The sequence below is a fragment of the Cricetulus griseus genome, chromosome 2 (assembly GCF_003668045.3).
Source record: "Cricetulus griseus strain 17A/GY chromosome 2, alternate assembly CriGri-PICRH-1.0, whole genome shotgun sequence".
In the NCBI taxonomy this organism is placed as follows: domain Eukaryota; kingdom Metazoa; phylum Chordata; class Mammalia; order Rodentia; family Cricetidae; genus Cricetulus; species Cricetulus griseus.
In genome coordinates, this window is record NC_048595.1 from 192843211 (window position 1) to 192861121 (window position 17911).

Genomic DNA, 17911 nt, shown 5'->3' on the forward strand with positions numbered 1-17911 from the left:
GGATTTCACACATTTGATTTTACAATTTCACTATCAAATGTATTTTTATGTATAATCTTAGGGTCTGGTCAATTTTGATCTGAGACTTTATTTATAGCATTTTTGTAATGAAGTTGGAACAAATAATGAAGAAAGCCAAACTATCCCTATCTGCAGATAATTTATTTATTTTTTTCTGTAATTAATGTTTTTAGTTCAAATTAGGAACAAGCTTTCTTCACATGTCTATCCCTTCTCCTTCTCCTTCCCCTCCCCCAAACCTCCCACCCTCCATCCAATCCCACCCACTGTCCAGTCCCCAGGCAGAGTAGGGCCCTCCATGGAGGTTCCCCAAAGTCCACCACATCATCCTGGGCCGGGCCTAGGCCCTCCCCCATGTGTCCAGGCCAAGAGTGCATCCCTTCATGTGGGATGGGATCTCAAAGTCCCTTCTTACACCAGGTAAAAATACTAATCCACTATGAGGCCCCCTAGAGTGTGGAGGCCTCTATCATTGACATTCATGTTCAGGGGTCTGGATCAGTTCTGTGCTGTCCTCCCAGAGAGCAGTCTGGGGTTCATGTGCTCCCCCTTGTTCAGGCCAACTGTTTCTGTAGGTTTCACCAGCCTGGTACCGACCCCTCTTTGATCTTCATTCCTCCCTCTCTGCAACTACGTTGCAGAGTTCATTTCAGTGTATATCTGTGAATGTTTGCCTCTGTTTCCATCATCCACTGGATGAGAGCTCCAGGATGGCATTAAAAGTAGTCATCAGTCTCAGTACAGGGGAAGGAAATTTAGGTTATCTTCTCCACCATTGCCTAAATTGTCAGTTCGTGTCATTCTTGTAGATCTCTGGAAATATCCCAAGTGCCAGATCTCTCCTCAGACTTATAATGGCTCCCTCTGATATGGTATCTCTCATCCTGCTCTCCTCTATTCTTCCACCAACTCAACATTTCTGCCCCTCCATTTCCTCCTCTTCCCTCCTCTTCTCCTCCTGTCATTCTGGCAGCTCCCTGTCCCCTACCCTCATGCTCCCAATTAGCTCAGGAGATCCTGCTCCTTTCCATTCTCTGGGGTCCATACATTTTTCTCTGAGAGTCCTTCTTATTTCACAGTTTCTTTGGTGGAGAGGATTGTAGGCTGGGAATCCTTTGCTCTATGTCTAAAATTCATATATGAGTGAGTACATAACATGTTTGTCTTTTTGTTACTGGATTACCTCACTCAGGATGGTTTCTTCGAGTTCCATCCAATTGCCTGCAAATTTCAAGATTCTATTGCCGTTTTTCTGCTGAGTAGAATTCCATTGTATAAATGTACCATATTTTCTCTATCCATTCTTCAGTTGAGAGGCATCTAGGTTGCTTGCAGGTTCTGGCTATTACAAACAATGCTGCTATGAAGATGGTTGAACATATGTCCTTGTTGTATGAATGTGCATATTTGTGTATATGCCCAAGAGAGGAATTGCTGGATCTTGAGGTAGAATGATTCCCATTTTTCTGAGCAAATGCCATACTGATTTCCAAACTGGTCTTACAAGTTTGCACTCCCACAAGCAATGGAGGAGTGCTCCTGTTTCCTCTCCAGCATAGATTGTCATTGGTATTTTTGATTTTAGCCGTTCTGGCCAGTGTAAGATGGTATCTCAGAGCTGTTTTGAGTTGCATTTCTTTGATGGCCAAGGATTTTGAGCACTTTCTTAGGTGTCTTTCAGCCATTTCAGATTCCTCTGTTGAGAATTCTCCATTTAGTTCTGCACCCCACTTTTTAATTTCATTGTTTGGTGTTTTGGTGGCTAGCTTCTTGAGCTCCTTATATATTTTGGAAATCAGTCCTCTGTTAGAAGTGGGGTCAGTGAAGATCTTTTCCAATTCTGTGGGTGGTCGTTTTGCCCTACTGACTGTTTCCTTTGCCTTGCAGAAGCTTCTCAGTTTCAGGAGGTCCCATTTATTTATTGCAGACCTCAGTGTGCTAATGGCGTAATGTTCAGGAAGTGGTCTCCTGTGCCAATTTGTTCAAGGGTAATTCCCACTTTCTCTTCTAGAAGATTCAGTGTGGCAGGATTTATGGTGAGATCTTTGATCCATTTGCACTTAAGTTTTCTGCATGGGGACATATATGGATGTATCTGCAACCTTCTGCATGTCTAAATCCAGTTGTGACAGCACCATATGTTGAAGATGCTCTCTTTATTCCATTGTATAGATTTAGCTTCTTTGTCAAAAATAAGGTGTTTGTAGGTGTTCGGCTTAATATTATGGTTTTCAATTCTATTCCATTGGTCTATCTGTCTATTTTTGTGCCAATACCAAGCTGTTTTTAGAACTATGGCTCTATAATAGAGCTTGAAGTCAGGGATGGTGATGCCTCCAGAAAATCCTTTATTGTAGAGTTGTTTTTGGCTATCCTGGGTTTTTTGTTTTTCCATATAAAGTTGAGTATTGTTCTTTCAAGGTCTGTGAATAACTGTGTTGGGATTTTCATGGGGATTGCGTTGAATCTGTAGATTACTTTTGGCAAGATTGCCATTTTTACTATGTTGATTCTACCTATCCAAGAGCATGGGAGATCTTTCCATTTTCTGGTATCTTCTTTAATTTCTTTCTTTTTTAAGACTCAAAGAACTGTACATGTATTTCACTTTTTTCATTAGTGCTACCCCAAGATATTTTGTGTTGCTTGTGGATATTGTGAAAGGTGATGTTTCTCTGATTTCTTTCTCATTGTATTTATCATCTGTATATAGTAGGGCTACTGATTGTTTTGAGTTAATTTTGTATCCTGCTACCTTGCTGAAGGTGTTTATCAGCTGTAGGAGTTAGCTGGTAGAATTTTTCTGGTCACTTATGTAAACTATCATATCATCTGCAAATAGTGAAAGTTTGACTTCTTCCTTTCCAATTTGTATCCCTTTTATCTCTTCTTGTCTTATTGCTCTAGCTAGAACTTCAAGTACAATATTGAAGAGATATGGAGTGAGCAGACAGCCTTGTCTTGTTCCTGATTTTAGAGGAAACGCTTCAAGTTTCTCTCCCTTTAGTTTGATGTTGGCTGTTGGTTGGGTGTATATTGCGTTTATCATGTTTAGATATGTTCCTGTTATTCCTGTTCTCTCCAAGATCTTTATCATGAAGGGATGTTGGATTTTGTCAAAGGCTTTTTCAGCATCTAGTGAGATGATCATGTGGTTTTTCTTTTTCAGTTCATTTATATGGTGGATTACATTGATGGATTTTCATATGTTGAACCATCCTTGCATCCCTGGGATGAAGCCCATTTGATCATGGTGGATGATTTTTCTGATGTGTTCTTGAATTTGATTCACCAATATTTTATTGAGTATTTTTGCATCGATGTTCATGAGGGATATTGGTCTATAGTTCTCTTTCTTAGTTGTATCTTTATGTTGCTTGGGTATCAAAGTGATTGTAGCCTCATAAAAAGATCTTGGCAATGTCCCTTCTGCTTCTATTGTGTGGAACAATTTGAGAAGTGCTGGTATTAGTTCTTGTTTGAATTTCTGATAGAATTCTGCAGTGAAGCCATCTGGCCCTGGGCTTTTTTTGGTTGGGAGGCTTTTGATGACTGCTTCTATTTCATTAGGGGTTATAGGTCAATTTAAATTGCTTATCTGTTCTTGGTTTAATTTTGGTAAGTGATATCTATCCAGAATATTGTCAATTTCCTTTAGATTTTCGAATTTTGTGGAGTACGGGTTTTTAAAATATGACCTGATGATTCTCTGAATTCCCTCAGTGTCTGTTGTTCTATCCCCCTTTTCATTTATAATTTTGTTAATTAGCATGCTCTCTCTCTGCCTTTTGGCTAGTTTGGATAGAGGTTTGTCTATCCTGTTGATCTTCCAAAAGAAGATTTTGTTTCATTTATTTTTGTAATGTTTTCCTAGTTTCTACGTTATTAATTTCAGCCCTCAGTTTGATTATTTCCTGGCGTCTACTCCTCTGTGGTGAGTTTGCTTCTTTTTGTTCTAAAACTTTCAGTTGTTCTGTCAATTCTCTAGTGTGACTATTCTCCAGTTTCTTCATGTGGGTACTTAGTGCTATGAACTTCCCTCTTAGCACTGCTTTCAGAATGTCCCATAAGTTTGGGTATGTTGTGTCTACATTCTCATTAAATTCTAGGAAGTCTTTAATTTCTTTTTTTTTAATTTCTTCCTTGACCCAGGAATGGTGCAAATTGTGTTATTCAACTTCCATGAGTTTGTAGGTTTTCTGCAATTTGTATTGCTGTTGAATTCTAATCTTAAAGCATGGTGGTCTGATAAGATACAGGGGGTTATTTCAATTTTTTCATATCTGTGGAGGTTTGATATATTGCCAAGTATGTGGTCAATTTTAGAGAAGGTTCCATGTGGCTCTGAGGAGAAGGTATATTCTTTTGTGGTTGGATGGTATGTTCTATAGATGTCTGTTAATCCCAATTGGGTCATAACTTCTGTTAGATCCTTTGTTTCTTTGTTAAGTTTCTGTCTGGTGCTCCTGTCTAGTGGTGAAAGAGGGGTGTTAAAGTCTCCTACTCTAAGTGTATATGGTGTTATGTGTGGTTTAAGCTTTAGGATTGTTTATTTTATAAATGTGGGTGTCTTCATATTCGGGGCAGAGATGTTTAAGATTGAGACTTCATCTTGATGGACTTTTCCTGTGATGAGTATGAAATGCCCTTCTTCATCTCTTTTGATTGATTTTAGTTTAAAGTCTAATTTCTTAGATATTGGGATTGCTATACCAGCTTGTTTCTTGGGTCCATTTGATTGGAAAATCTTTTCCCAATGCTTTTCTCTGAGGTAACGCCTGTCTCTCTAGTCGAGGCGTGTTTCTTGTATACAGCAGAAGGATGGACTCTGTCTTCTTATCCATTCTGCTAACCTGTATCTTTTTATAGGCAGGTTAAGACCATTGACATGAGAGATATTAATGACCATTGATTGTTGGTTCTTGTTTGTTTTGGATTTGTTGGTGGTGGTGTCACTGTGTGTGGATTTTGCCCTCCTGTTTCTTTTCCTGTTTGGTAAAGTTGGATTATCTATTACCTATGTTTTTGTGAGTATAGTTATCTTTGTTGGGTTGGAATTTTCCCTCTAGGACTTTCTGTAGTGCTTGATTTGTGGATATGTATTGTTTAAATCTGGTTTTGTCATGGAATATCTTGTTTTCTCCATCTATAGTGATTGAAAGCTTTGCTGGGTACAGTATTCTGGGTTGGCATCCATGTTCCCTTAGTGCTTATAGGACATCTATCCAGGACCTTCTGGCTTTAAAAATTTCCATTGAGAAGTCAGGTGTGATTCTGATAGGTCTGCCTTTATATGTTACTTAACCTTTTTCCTTTGCTGCTCTTAATAATTTCCTTAATATTTTCTCTTTATTCTGTAAGTTTGGTGTTTTGATTATTATGTGGCAAGGGGAGATCTTTTTGTGGTCCAGTCTATTTGCTGTTCTGGAAACTTCTTGTACTTTCATAGGCATATCCTTCTGTAGGTTGGGGAAGTTTTCTTCTATGATTCTTTTGAATATGTTTTCTGTACTTTTGAGCTGTATTTCTTCACCTTCTTCTATACCTATTATTCTTAGATTCGGCCTTTTCAAAGTGTCCCATATTTCCTGTTTATTTTGTGTTAGAGATTTGTTGGACTTGAGATTATCCTTGGTCAATGACTGGATATCCTCTAGTGAGTCTTTAACAACTGAGATTCTCTCTTCCATCTCTTGTATTCTATTTGTTATACTCACATCCTTAGATCCTGATTGTTTATCCAGCCTTTGTACTTCCAGCATCCCCTCATTCTGTGTTTTCTTTTTTGTTTCTATTTCAGCTTTCATGCCTTGAACTGTTTCCAGTGCTTCCTTCACTTGTTTGGTTGTTTTTTCTTTAGATTCTTTAAGAGAATTACTTATTTCTTGAATTTTTTGGTTTGTTTTTTTTCTTCTATTTCTTTAAGAGATTTTCTTGTTCCCTCTTTAAGGGTCTCGAACATCTTCATGAAGTAGATTTTTAGGTCTGTCTCTTCTTCCTCCTCTGTGTTGTGCTTTTCAGATCTTGGTGTGGAGTCGCTAGATTCTGGTGGTCACATATTGGTCTTTCTGTTGAGTGTGCTCTTATTCTGCCTTCTTCCCATCTCTTCTTCCAGTGGGTGCAGGTGAGGTCTCTTTATCTCCTCTTGTCACCCGTGGTGCGTGTGGATGAAGACTTCAAAGTCTGCAGATATGGACGATCTTGCCTCTCCTGGTAGTCTCCTCACTCAGGAGAGTTTAGGGCGGCAGTGGGGAAAGGGAGAGTGAGGTATTTCCAGACTTCCTATCTGGGTGGGTCCACTCTATGCAGGCTGGACCACTCTCTACAGCCACAGGCCCAGAGAGATCCTGGGGTGATGGGGACCTTGGGGAGGAGTAGGGCTCAGGAGAGTTCAGGGAAGCAGAGGGGGAAGTAAGAGTGAGGTATTTCCAGACTCACAGAGGTCCTTCCTCTGCAGATAAAATTTCATACTTAAAATCCTCTAAGATCCTATAGACTTCACTAGAAACTCTTAGATGTGTTAAATACTTAAAGTTGTAGGATACAAATAAATATTTTTTAAAAAAATGTAGCACTCATATATACCAATATTGTACTCTTAGACAAAAAAATTAAAGAAAAACCCATTTGTAATAGCTCCTTTCAAAACTAAGTACTTAGGAATACACCTAACCAAAAAGGTGAAAAGACCACCACAATGAAAACATCAAGACACTGAAAAAGGACCTTAAAGAAGACACTAGACAGTGGAAAGATCTTCCATGTTCCTGGCTTGGCAGAATTAAGTGAAAATGGTCATACTACCAAAACTAATCTACATATTTAATTTCTGGTGTTATATATAAGAATCAAATTCTGATGTTATATTTCACAAATATTTTTAAAAACTAAAAACAAATCCATAAGGAACCACAAAAGACCACAAATAGCCAAAGCAATCCTAAAGAGTTGGCATTATCACAACATCAAACCTCAAATTATACTAGAGACATATAATGATAAACACAGCCTGCAGCTGGTATAAAAATTAACAGATCATTAGAATAGGAGAGAGTCTTCTTTAAGGTCCTTTTTCAGTGTCTTGATGTTTTCATTGTGGTGGTCTTTCACCTTTTTGGTTAGGTGTATTCCTAAGTACTTAGTTTTGAAAGGAGCTATTACAAATGGGTTTTTCTGGAAATAAACAGACAAAGTTGTGGCTACCTAATTTTGACAAAGTAGGCAAAAACATGAAGTGGAGAAGAATAGCTTACTCAGCAAATCGTGCTGGCAAAACTTGATCTCCCTGCAGAAGAATAAAGTCTGATTCATATCTTTCACCTTGCACAAAAATCAATTTAAAATGTAACCAAGATCTTAGTTTGAAACCTAAAATTGCTGCATGAAACTACAAGGAATCCCCCTCAAGACATTAGGATAGGTAAAAACTTTCTGAACAGAACCTCAGTTGCACAGGCTCTAGGCCTGAGTATCATCATTTGGGACTCCATGAAATTTAAAATGTTTTGCATGGCAATACAGTTGACTTTTTTTTAAGTAAACATTTTATAAGTCACTTCAACCAAGCTGAATTTACAAAGAAATAAAGTTAGTTCCTTTTTCAAATCCTAGAAATATGTGTTCTATAGGAATGAAGAAAGGAATTAAGAATGTAATTACTCCTAAGGCCACCCAGGTTTTGATGAATAGGTCAATAATACACATTGACCAAATGACAGTATCTTCAACAAATAGTACATGTCAAACTTAATGGCTACATGTAGAAGAATGAAAATATATTCTTATTGCCTACCCTTAAACTCCAAATGGATCAAGGACCTCAACATAAGACCTGATATCCTGAGAAATTAGGACAAAAGAGAAATTAGAGAATAGGATTGAACTCCTTAGTACAGTGACTTTCTGAACAGGTCCACAGTAGCAAAGGTTAGAAAATCAACAATTAATGGAATTAATACTTGTGACATCATGAAATGAAAAAGCTCTATACACTAAGGCACTATCATTTCAACAAAGAGGCATCCTAAAGAATGGATACAAAATCTTCACCTACTGTACATCTGTCAGAAGGTTAGTATCTAGAACATATAAAAATTTAAAAACATAAACATAAAGAAAGCAAACAATGTCTGGTCACTGACTCAAGATAACAAACACAGCTCCACCTCAGGTCTCTAGACCTGGGGCAGCAAGAATTTCACCTATGAGCCTGTCCAGCGCCTCTGGAACCAAGCAGTCAAGCACCATTATGGGGAGTATAGGGTGGCAAAATGGGAGACAGAGACAGTGATTCATGTGCTGGGGAGAAAGAGATTTGAAGAGGTGAAGGTGGTGAGTAACAGGCTGAGGCAGATTCTCTGCTTGCCACACGGAGTCACATGTCTGGGTCTAGGCTTCTGACAAGGGTCATGACTTGGTCCATGACCATGTTCTGTGGGGTCTGTGTTTATGTCTATGGTTCCCTTTACTACCAAGGACCCTGTGGATGCCTGGAGTCTGGGCCACTATCTGCAAGCAAGTTGATGTCTGTAGAATATTCCTTTACACTGTGTGAATATATGTTGCTGTGCTGGTTTAATAAAGGAGCTGACTGGCCAATAGTTAAAAAGAATAAGATTAGAGGAAGAGCCAAACAGAGAATGCTGGGAATAAGAAGGGCAGAATCAGAGAAGTAGTGAACAGATGCAGAGAGAAGCAAAATGGACATGACATACTGAAAAAAGGTACCAAGCCACATAGCAAAGCATAGATAAGAAAAATGGGTTAATTTAAATGTAAGAGTTATCTAATAACAAGCTTAAGCTATTGGACAAGCATTTATAATTAATATTAAGCTTCTGTATGGTTACTTGGGAGCAGCTTACAGGACAGAAACTTCTGCCATCAGATGTCCAAGGGATCTACCCCCATGGGGTGATGCCAATACAGGATTCCTGCACCACTACCCAGGATCATATTAACCTTTGGCCCAGACTATTACATGTCTGGGTCTGTGGCCCTGCTGCAGCTGAGTTGATCTCTATAGTTCCTTTTGCCACTGAGGGCTGTGCAGAGGCCTGCATTCCAGGCTGACACTTGAGTCCATGTTGGTCTTAGAGAATCAGGCTGCTGCCAGTACAGACCTAGGTGGCCTATATTGCACCCTGGGCCATGGTGTTATCCAATCCCAATGTAAAGAAGTAGGCCATGTCTCTGTCAGTGGCCCTACCATATCCAGAGTCAGGCATTTGTATAAGGGCTTCCATTCCCCGCAGGGCCTTGAGGAAAGTGCCTGTTTACTAAAGCAGTCATTCTCCTTATCTCTGGCAAGAGGGACTTCCTTGATGCAAGAGTACCTACTGGTAGAGTTACTGAAACTTTGAGAATAATAAGCATTTAGATACCTGATGAACTCATAGCTTTTGTCTCCAGAAAAGTGCCTACAATGAAATTAATGTTGCTTTCCATCTCTGACTCTTTGAGTCTGCTTTCAATCATACCTGTGGCTAAACTATTGAGTATGAAAAGAGTATTCCATTTTCAATAACTTTCTGGGACTGGCATTCTGACTCACCCTTAAATTGTGTCAGTCCTATCCCCATCCAACTAATACATCCTCTTTGGGACCTGAACTCCTGCAGAAACAGGTCTCTGGCAAGGTAATAATGGCCTTATGAGTCAGCAGAGACTAACACAGAAAAAGACTAAGAATGGAGTTGAGGGCCAGTGAGGTCCCACAGGTCCCCAAACATAACAGCCTATTACCAATACTATTGGTTACCTTCCAGAACTTGATGGTCAAACCATATTGCCTAAGTCACCACATATTTGAATCATGGAACATGGAGAAACCAAGATGGTACTGACATGGAAGCTTCACCACTATTCTAGCACTCATAGTGTTGGAAGGCCCTGTGCACATTTACTGTAAGAGAAATGCAATCATCTATCTTGCCCACCTGTGAACAATAACCATGACCAACGTGACCAAACATGCCCAATGATATAAAAGTGACATGAATCATTTTCTGATTGAATTTAAGGCTAACTTTGCAAGATAGAATCACACCTGACTTAGTTATCAATCCTATGGCTAGACATGTCATAGTCTGTAGAGGAGGATCTACAACTAGTATTCTGCTAAATGATTATAGTATTAGACAGATTTTGTTGTTGTTGTTTTTGTTGTTTTTGTTGTTTTAATGTGCCAGAACTCACTCTGTAGACCGGGCTGACCTTGAACTCACAGAGATATGCCTGTCTCTGCCTCCCAAGTGCTGGGACTAAAGGCATGTGCCACTACTGCCTGGCCTTAGACAAACTCTAATGACTTATTACCATATGTCCCGCGCGCTCTCTGTATTTCTCGCCAGCAAGAAATCATACGCAGGACACTCGGATCCTTCTGCAGACAAGCTTTAATGCATCTTGTGAGGGGAGAGCATAAGCTTTCCAGAGCGGAGACTGAGCGGAGACACTAAACCAAGAAAACCATCCCTTATAAAGGCTGACCAGCCGCCTGGGACGTGTTACCCTATGAATGGCTTCAGCTCCTCAGGCAAAAATGAGCCACGGGATAGGCAGAGATCAAAGGAATGGAGATTACCCAGCGCCTGTGAAGTAATTTACATCTTGGTGTCTTCAGGCACCTGTTATTGTAATGGAGGATGCAGGAACCGGCTTCCTACATATCCCCCTTTTTTTATTAATTAATGAAAAGGCTTTATAATATTACAAGCAAATAGGTCACCCAAATGTTGAGGGATAGAGGTAGAGGTTGAACCTTCCCAAAATCAAACATTAAGACTGTGTACGGGAGTCACCATCAGGCTGTTAGCTTGACCCGAAGTACTCTCGACCTGTCCTCTGCCGTTTTTCTGGGAAAGGGATTCTCAGGGCAGGTAACCCTTATGCAGGTCAACGTACCTCCCAGAGAAGCCTGCATAATAGGCAACTCTGTGCGATGCCTTTGCTCAGCATCCCTCTTTGGGCTGCCCAGACCAGACACTCTACCCTGTGCAATGAGCCTAGGCTCCGGGTGTGCAAGAGCTGTCTGGCCGGCGGCCTATTGCTAAAGCATAGTTAGCCAAAATATAAGCGCTTGGGCGGTCTCTTGGTTTGAGCCCTGGAGCTTACATGCCAGCCAAAGAAATAACATCAATCCGCAAACGGCTGCATCAAACAATTTCACCCCCACCCCTTTTCTCACAGACCAGCCAAAAATAACAGCAATCCGCAAACGGCTGCATCAAACAATCACCCCCACCCCTTAAGCAGTGACAATCTCTCCGCCAAGGGCAGGAGTTAATCTGGATAACAATAGCGGCTCTCAATTCCCGGGGGGAGGGTGGAGTTTCGACTTTTGAAGGTCTGAAGGGGCTCTTCAGGTTGAGTCTTTCTGGGATCCATAGAGGATTTTCTTCATCCTGTGAGAAAACACAATATCGCTCCCCTGGATCTTATGAGAATAGGATCCGGGCCTCTCCAAAGATCAGTTAAGATATCTTTTTATTTTATCATTTCCTTTTGGCCTTTTAGGTTTTGAGGTGAGACGCTTGGCCTCGGTATGGCCCCCAGCGTTAATGTTTATGAGGCTTTAAAGCCCCAGGCATTCCAGGCCTTCAAGAGGTGTTGAATAGCAGGCATGGCCTTTTCCCCTATCAAAGACTGGGAAAGCCATCTGTAATTTTCTCCGCTCCTCTGATGGTAAAAAGGAGTCAGTACCAAATAGTGGAGGTGCTGATGGAAGCACACCCGCTGAATTAACAGGCGATGGCCTCATTGGGCAGAGGCTAGGTTTTGAGTCTTTATTTCTCTTAAATTTACCGGGGTGTGACCGGCCATTCCCCATTCTCTCTCCCTCCTTCTCTGTCTCTCTCTCATCCAGCTGAGCTGTTCCTTCCAAAACCCCATCTCTTGAGCTTTTAGAGTCATTAGAGCTATCAAGATTTAAAGCTTTAAACTTATTTACAGAATCATCTAACAAATTATTTACTCCCTTGTCAGTAGACATCCCAGGAGGTCCTTTTTTCTTATATTTTATTGTTAGGCGCGCCCCATCTCTCACCACATTCGGTTTCTGATATGTAATTCTGGACTTCTTTAAGATTGTTACAACAGTGAGAAAAGTCAAAATAGCTCCTAGTAAAAGCATAGAAGCCTCTATATTAACCTCCCACAATAGCAACATTCCCAAGCCAAAGTCCAGAAAAATCATACCTCTCCGAATTTACCATCCTGCAGTTCTGAATCTGCCTTGTAGCCAAGGGGTCTCCGCGGTGCTGGAGATGTTCACATGTTCCCGGGTTTCGGCACCATATGTCCCGCGCGTGCTGTATTTCTCGGCCGGCAAGAAATCATACGCAAGACACTCGGATCCTTCTGCAGACAAGCTTTAATGCATCTTGTGAGGGGAGAGCATAAGCTTCCCAGAGCGGAGACTGAGCGGAGACACTAAACCAAGAAAACCATCCCTTATAAAGGCTGACCAGCCGCCTGGGACGTGTTACCCTATGAATGGCTTCAGCTCCTCAGGCAAAAATGAGCCACGGGATAGGCAGAGATCAAAGGAATGGAGATTACCCAGCGCCTGTGAAGTAATTTACATCTTGGTGTCTTCAGGCACCTATTATTGTAATGGAGGATGCAGGAACCGGCTTCCTACAACCATACCCATAGATTAGTGCATCTGTCTTTGGGGATCTCTGAAAACACCGTGGCGAGAAGAGAAACAATCTGCTTGAGGCAAGAAGGCAGTCCAGTTCAACAAGACTCAGTCCAGTGCTGGCTCAAACTTCAAGAGTCCGACACCAAGGAGTCTATTTTAGGTACACAACACAAGTTGAGGAAAAGTTTCATGGTGACAATTAATCCAATCTTGTGTGTACAACAAAGCTTAAGATATGATCACACAAAACCTCTTATAAAGCACAAGTAACATCTTAGCAGAAAACAGGCTATATATCTCCCCCTTTAAAGAAACAACACTGAGAATTTAACATTCCTGGTTTCCCTCTTGCTTATCTGTGAGCACAAGTACCTACAGGCTTCCTACACCTCTCATCCCCCATCAGAGAAGCTCATTTTTGCAGTAGATGGTGACTAACACAGAGATCCACAATTAGTCAAGCAAGGTACAAAGACAATAGAATGTTCAACCCAAATTTGGGACACCTAAAACACACTCACCCTCCAAAGGCTCAGGAATCGTTGTAGAAGAGAGGTCGGAAATATTCTAAGATCTGGAAGAAGTGGATGACTACAAAAGTGTTTTTAGGCGTAGTAGGGCAGTTGCCCATTAAAACTTTTGTGACAGCATGCACAAGACCTGCACAAGCTCAAACCAGACAAAGTCCCAGCATGGAGAAGAGAGTTGGGAACATAGTCTCACTATCATCAATTGATAGCCTCTGGCGAGGGAGAGTCAGCTTTCTTTAAGGGTGTTAGTTACACTCCAGTGGAAAGCCACACATCTGAGAATATATTGGCAGCACCAACTGCACTTAATGAGTTAAAAGTGGGGGAGCATGGATCTGGGAGTAGTTTGGAAGTGAATATGATCAAAATACAATGCATAAAATTCTCAAAGAACTCATAAAAAGGAAAGTCATCAAATAGACATTAAACACATTTTTGTCTGTTTATGTACAAGACTAGAAATTTTCCAAGCTACTGCCCTTCAGTACAAGAACATCAAAGACAAGCTTCACTAGCTATGTAAAAAATCATTATTTGCCATCTGACAAATTTCCAGGGTGGTTAAAAGCTGCAGATAACACTTCTATCATTAAAGGAAAATACTCTGCAAAAATCTAGGTTTGCAGAATTGCTGTGTGCACAGGTTGAAATAGGGAAGAAGGAAAACTAAGAAACAGTAATGATTAAAAATATTTTCTTCTGGGGTAGCAAAAAATAATAATGTCAACCTTACAAGTGCATCAGGCCCTGGGGCAGACTGCCTCTACCTGGATGTGAGCTCCATTTGGCTAGTGTTTCCTAGTCAAATGCCAGACTCCGGTGTCTAGTCCAGTAGTCTGCATGTAGAAGATAGCCTATGAACTTAAAGTTGTTCATGTTTTCCATTTGCCTGAAGGTTTTGTTTCTGAAACCGGACCCTTCTCATCACTCTCTGTTACTGTTTCCACCATCGGATGTTATGCTGTATTTGTTTCACAATGTGGTTAAATATCATCTCAGAAATCTAGCAATACAGTTTTTGGGAGCTAATAGCAAAATACATAATCTTTTGTTATTGGCGTTTGTAAAAGTATCAGATAAAGAGTATCCAAACTGCAATTGAAGGATCAGAATCCCAAGACCCTCTCTCCCTCATTTCCTTAATGTTTACAAACCCTGTTTTACAGTTCCTTACTCTCTGTTCCTTGACATCAACTATCAAACTCAAACAGTGGTAAACTTTACCTAAGACAGGTATGTTATGTTTCCATACATAATACCAGGGTTATTGTTGTAATCTTAAAAAATGCAGAGAGAGAGAGAGAGAGAGAGAGAGAGAGAGAGAGAGAGAGAGAGAGAGATGCCACCATACAAAAGGGCTCACATGAAGGGTTTCTTATTGGAGGAAGGTAATGAGAAAAGAGGGGAGGAGAGACAGGTGTCTGGAGATAGGAGTGGTGGAGGAGAGGAGGAGAGAGAGAAGAGGCAGGCAGGGCCTGCCTTTTATGAGGGGACATAATGCTTGTGCTGTAGTGACATAGCATATGACATTATCAGGACCCTGAGCAGGTCAAAGTACTGCCTGAGTACTGGCAAGTTCTTCCTATCAGGTGACAGGGGGCAGGCCAGCATAATGCCTGAATGCTAACCTTCCTCCCTTTTTGTTTACTAGAAAGTAATTTAAAGGATAGTAAGTGGGGACTGGAAATGAGAGTGTCAGGTTCTTGAAGCTACTTTCTGCTGACCTGGGGGTACCACATTTTGGGGGGACCTGAGAAAGCTGAGATAGCTGCCTGTTTCACATCGCTGTTCAGGCTCTGTGGGATGTCTGATACCTCTTGGAACTGGCAAGATATCAACAGAGCAGAGAATGGTGTTAAGTTTAGGGAAATATTTTCTTAGATCTTGATAACTGAGGAGGGGAGTTCCAAGACCAGGGAAAGGCAGGGAGGCTTAGGCTGTTGATTGTCAGTATTTACCAGGAGTGTGTCTGACAGAGCATCTGACCTGTTTGAGGTGGATCCGAGTAACAAAACCAAATGTTGTAGTGTAGTGGCAGTGAGAACACACCACAAAGTCCAACAAATCCATGTTGGAAGTTTATTGATAGGGTGTGAAAAGAGGTGGGTGTTGTGGAGGCCTGCCTTAGAAAGGTAAGTGGTGGAGAGAGAGAGGGATGGGCAGCTGAGCTCACTTTTTTTCATGTACAATCTTATTTCTTTTTTATTAATTTATTTTTTACATTCCAATCCCAGGTCTCCCTCCCTCCTCCTCTCCCACTCCCCTCACTTCCTCCCATCTCCCTTTCTGCTCTCAGAAAGGTCAGGGACTCCCCTAGGAAGTCTACTAAGTCTGTCTGTCCCATCATCTCCTTGAGGCAGGATTAAAGCACAGGGCTGGGCAATGTATGTAGCCAGAGCTTGCTTTTAAAGGGGCTTAGCACTGATGTACAGAGAATTACATGCCAAGAAGCACATGTAGTGATATATGGCAGTAGGACCCTGGGATGACTAAGTATTTGCTTGAATACTGACAATCCATGCATAGCCCTGGGGCTGGCTAGGTGATGCCAGAAATGCTAACAGTTACTACTTAAGTCAGACCTCTAATGACCAGCTGCTGCCTGACTGATGCCACTATATCTGAGGGGTGATGGTGAAAATGATTTTTGGAACGTGAGAATGAATGCCAGTAACTTGAACCAAGCATGCTGTCAATATGAAGGACACTGTAAGCACATCAGTAGGGATAGGAAATTCCTAAGCCCTGTTGTCATCTCACCAGTAGGTTCTTTAGTCAGTCCTAACATCAAAATAACAAAGTTTCATTTTGCAGAATCACAGAACCAGAATTATAAAACATTTGGAGCAGAGAGTCAACAGCCTTGCCCATTTGATCTCAAGGCTCAGCTCTGTTCCAGCTGCCTACAGCACAGCAGCTTCTCAAGTATTTTCAGTGGGAGAATTCAACTTCTTTACTTCTGAAAACAGACACAGACTTTTGGTTAGAAATGTTGAAACAGATCACCCAGGTCATCCACTAAATCTCTACTTAGAGAAACAATAGCCCAAATGCCAGACATAAATAAAAACCACCTTGATTTTATAAAATATTTTAACCAGAAAAATATAAATGAGACATAGCCCTCTAAGGCTCAAGTTAATAACAAAATTAATCACCATAAGTTATTTTCCTCTGATATAAATGGTTTGCCTTTCCTCTTCATTCTCAAGTGAATCCCAATTTCTCAACATGTAAAGGCTACAGAACCAGATGTATTTCATAAGCTTTGTCGAACCTGCTTCTTCAACACTTCTCCTAAACAGACTTTACTATTTGAATGATCCGTGGGAAATAATACAGAATTACTAACTATAAATCCCACAGTCAACCAGTAAAACTCTAATACTGTGGTAAAAAACAAGTGATTATACAGTCCCATGACCATGCCAGAAGTAAGATCTAAACTTCTTGAGAAGTTGACAGCCACAAATGCTTTGCTAGTAATCATGAGATGGTTTTCTGGGACCTTCTGGCAGAACAATATCCTTGAATGTCCCCCTACAAATGCACTCTGAAATAAGGAAGGCAGGACTGAAGCAGGAAACCTGTGGCAGAGTCATTTCATTTGTCCACAATGTACCCTCAAACGGAGACTCAAAAGACAGACATAGAAGGACTTTCCTAATAGTAATTCTAAAAGTGTTTAGAGTGATGGTTGTTTATAGTCTCAAAGAAATTGTAAAAAGCTAACTAATTCTTTAGAAGGAGCTCAATAAAGATATTAAGCATTTTAAAGGAGTTACACCAGGCAATAACAAAGCCTTCAGAATTAAAGAAATAAATGTAAAATAATATATGAAAACAAGTCACTCATAAACTGATCTAACATAAGCATAACTTTTGTTCATTACTACAACCAAAAACTAGAACAGATATAAATAAATAAATAAAGATAGGAATAATTTAAGTTTGTCAAATAACAAATTGGAATTCGTGCTATAAAGGAAGTAAGTAGATAGGATAATAGTAATTTATGAAATAAAGAAACAGTAGAAATAAAACATAAGTTACTTTTCTAGTAGGAGAATAAAATAACTTAGGATTGTGAGCCCTGCTAATAAAAAGGGAAAGATACAAAATTAGGTGTGACTTTGACATTAAGAGATCAAAGAAGATGAGAATATCACCTAAGTTCTACATCAGTAGTTTTGAAAAACTAGGAGAAATGGATGAATTTTAGGTAAAAATAGAAGGAACCAAAACTAGTCCCCAAAGAAGAAAAATATAACAGGAAAAAATAAAGAAATAATCCTCAAACTTAAGAAGACATTATAAATCGAGAAATTATGGCAAATAAAAATTGGAAGCCAAATACAAACAAACAACAACAACCAAAACCTCCTGTAATGTGCAAAGATAACCTACTAACTTTGCATTGACATACTAAATACACTGGGATTTTTCATAAAGCCAAGCAAACTTCGAACTTACATTTTATAAAGTTATACCACATGATAAGAAAAAGACAGAATAATCAACCTTGAAACATTGATCACGTCACTGAGTGCCAAGTCAATAGAGAAATTATTATAGACATTGATACTAGTAAAGCAAGTTATTTTAGAATTTAAAAAATCAGTCTATTCTTAGATTTCTACAAAGCGATAACTGTAAAGAAATTACAGTCATATCTCTATATTTTCAAGAGAAACTTTGACTCAAGGCTTCCTTT